At 36.3% G+C, this 3,705-nt stretch overlaps 1 pseudogene; it reads right to left on the bottom strand.

The window, feature by feature from the left end:
- Positions 1–538: 538 nt before the first annotated feature.
- On the bottom strand, positions 539–2,035 carry LOC148696402 (uncharacterized; annotated as a pseudogene).
- Between the last annotated feature and the right edge of the window lie 1,670 nt (positions 2,036–3,705).

Genomic DNA, 3,705 nt, shown 5'->3' with positions numbered 1-3,705 from the left:
CAACTAAGCATAAACCAAAGAGCATATCAAACTTCCATCCATGTTTGTAACTTTCTTTAACAGTCATGCAAACTAAAACCAAATCCTCATCATTGTGTTGGAAGGTATCCTAAGACGCAAACAAACGAACAAAAATAACTCTAAAAAAGACTCTTTTTTGATTTTTTTTCAAATTGTCGGATTTTATGTTTAAGACACATTGAAACACCTAAAAACACTTAAAAACAATGAGAAACAACATTAGAAGTGATAGGTGATAAAATCTGACGAAAATCATGCAAAAACATTTGTTTACTCCCCCACGCTTAAACCAAACATTGTCCTCAATGTTTCAAACATAAACTCATAAACAAACAAACATAAAACACAACTAACAAACATGACAATCATGGCAAAGTAAAAGCAATAAAGAGTAGGGTTTAGGAACGCAAATCTGGTTATCGGAGCCGGAGATTCCTAGGTCTTCTTTATTTGAATACATGGGTTGCCTCCCAAGAAGCGCTTACTTTAACGTCTTCCAGTAGGACGATACCTCATTTTAAGCTCCCTTAAGTCCCATGGCATGGAATTGATCTTTGAATGACAGGTGATACTTGAAATGATCCGGTAATGGTTTAAATTCTAGAGTGGGTGCCTGAATCATTAACAACATATTAGTATAAAACAAAATTGAAATTCGGGCAGGTGGCTTACCTGTGTGCTCCGACATGAACTCAAGAATAAACACCCCTTCGAAAGTTGTAGGACTAGAAAATTCAGCAAGATTTGGTGTTTTAAGAGTTATGACTTGTCCCTTGTCATAAAATCCAACTTCTTTGGGAATTGTTGCCTCAAGTATATCCTCTTTGATGAATTCTAGACATTTCCCAACCACTTCTTGCTCTTGATTCATTCTTCTTATTGTACAAAGTTCTTTGAATAATTCAACACATACTGGAACTTGATTTGTTGTACCAAGAATTGAGATATTACTTTGCATTTTTGGAAAGGCTTCCAAGATGTCTTTTTCACTTTCTTCTTCCTTGGAAATCATGAACCTGCAAAGAATAGAGACATTTGATGGAATGGGGTCATAAAGAATTGAATTTGGAACAACCTTACCTGAATTGGATGGCGTAGGAGCCTTAGAAGGCTGCGGCAAGGTGTATTCTTCCCTTGCCGTGGCCTTGTCCACCTCTTTTTCTTCTTGCAGCAGCTGTTCATCCACGTTATGGCTGTGTTTGGACGTTTTTGGGTCAGCTCCAACCTCTATACTACTTCCCAAGGTGATAGTTTCAGCGATTTCAGAATCTCCAGTTGAATTTACAATAGTTGAGTTCGAGAGTTCACTTTGTTCTTGAATTTGCCCCATGAATTCCGCGATTTGCCCCATTTGCTTCTTCAATTCGTCCACCTTTTTAGCTTGATTTTGCATCTCTTTGGTTTAATGGTGTAAATCCTGAGTTAAAGAAGTTAGTATTGGAAGAATTTTATCATAATCCAATGACGAACCTGAATTCTGTTGGAATTGTTGCAAGGCAGATTGTGGTGGCTGCATAGGCATTGTATAAAACTCCTCATATGGCTACCAATATTCTCCTTGTTAAGCCTCCTTGGCTTGATTTTGTGAGCCCTGCGCCAAAGAAATTAATTCATCAAGAATTTGATCACAATCTATTGACGAACCTGAGTTTGGTTGGGCATATTGTATATGAGGTTATGGTGGCTACGCAGCTCTTGTATAGAACTCTTCATATGGCTGCCAATATCCTTTGTGTTAAACTTGTTGAGATTCCCACCACATAGAGTTTGAATGATCATTCCAATCTGAATTGCACATGTTGGAAAACAAATTGTTCCCTGATTGATTATGATCTTGATAACCCCAGGTATTGACATTTTCCCAACCTCTTTGTGGATGTTGATTTGCTTGATATTCTTGCCTATAAGAAGCACCAAATGTAGGGACACTTTGCATTGTGGACCCTTCGGCATACTGTGACAACTGAGAAGTAAGATTCGCCATTTGAGCTTGAAGATTAGCAATTGCCATGTCTTGCTTCTCTAGTTCCTGAAATCAAAGAAATAAAACTAAATCAAATATCAAAAGAAAAAAAAGTAAACAAACAAACAGAGGGATTAGCAATTTTACTAATCCCCGGCAACGGCGTCAAAATTTGATGTGATATATTCTAACACACTCAAATTAAAGCCCTATGATTGCAGTATATGAAAGTAGGGATCGTTTTAGGTTGGGGATTAGAAAGGATTGCTAATCTACTCAAATTAAACTCTAAATCACTAAACTAGACTCAATAACAGAAAACTAGACTCTTATGATTCAAAACAAACTAAAAAGACTCAAAACAACACAAAATAATCAAATAGACTCAAACTAGACACTAAAGGATGATTTGGATGAAAATTACCTTTAACTTGACTCAAAACACTTAAAAACACAAGTTTGGACAGATTCTAACTAATTAGACACAACAAAGTAAAGAGGATTGAGTTTTTGACGAATTTAAAGTAAAAACAAGTAATTAAAGACTCTAAACTAAGTTGCACAAAATTAGGGTGAATGGATGGGTGATAAGCTAGCTAGAGGGCCCTTCACCACACATGACACATATGCAACACAAATTGATTTCCAGTTATTCTTTCTTTAAACCATGAACCTCAACGCCCTAGATTAACCGTGAACAACACTAATTAACCCTCATATTTTCCTCAAGTCATTGAATTAGATGGAATACGCATTGGCAACCAAATTACTTTTCAATAGTTCCCTACATGAACAACATAATAAAGATACAATCAAAGATCATTAAGCTTTGTGAAAATCATAAGCATTGACAAGACATTCGTAACTATGAAAAGCATGATACTCTTACCAAAAATTTACTTAACACGATTTTGACTAGCAACCTCCACTACTTGCAAATATAAGTTCATAACGATTTGGTGAAAATCCCTTATATTTTAGCATCAAATTCATGCATGCAAACTAAGTAGGCCTCCTTAATCAACATACAAGAATAAGGTATCAATTACGCAGTTAAGCAAATTGCACTCATGATTTATGAAACAATAATTGGATGAAATCAATTCATATCACATATATGTTCATGACTTTGAATTAACCTCTAACTAAAATGAATTTAGTTCCTCATTTTCGCAAAACAAAGATAATTAAATTTAAACATTCAAAACAAACAATAAAATACACCTAGAAATGCTCCAACAATCCAACGTCTTCAATGGCAAGCACGGCTTCAGGCGGCTCCTCATTCCTTCCTTGCTGCGGCACAATGGGGATTTTCTAAATTTAGGCTCTTGAGGTGTGATGGATGGTGTGGTGATCTAATGGTAGAGGGTGGTGCTTGATTTGTGCGGCATAATGAGGTATTTATAGGCTAGGGTTCACACAATTTCTGAAGGGAAAAGGATTGCACAATCCTAGGGGAAAAGGACTAGCTATATAGCAAAAACCAAAGAGGAAAAGGAGAGAGAGGTGTGGCAGGTTCTTAGGGCTTCTAGAAAGTGGTTTTGTGACAGGTTTCTAGAAGGACAAGGGATAAGATATGTGGCACAACTTAGGGCACGAAAATAGCGCTTCTAGAACCTAATATTTAGGTGATTTAATATGAAAATGAGTCCTCTTTGTAGTTGGAAGTAAGGTAGCAAAAGATTAGGATAGGATAAGATAAAATAAGGTTGGATAAG

This window comes from Pyrus communis, chromosome 6, assembly GCF_041283825.1.
Source record: "Pyrus communis isolate YQ-2024b chromosome 6, ASM4128382v1, whole genome shotgun sequence".
Classification (NCBI taxonomy): Eukaryota; Viridiplantae; Streptophyta; class Magnoliopsida; order Rosales; family Rosaceae; genus Pyrus; species Pyrus communis.
This window is presented reverse-complemented; position numbering and strand designations above follow the sequence as displayed.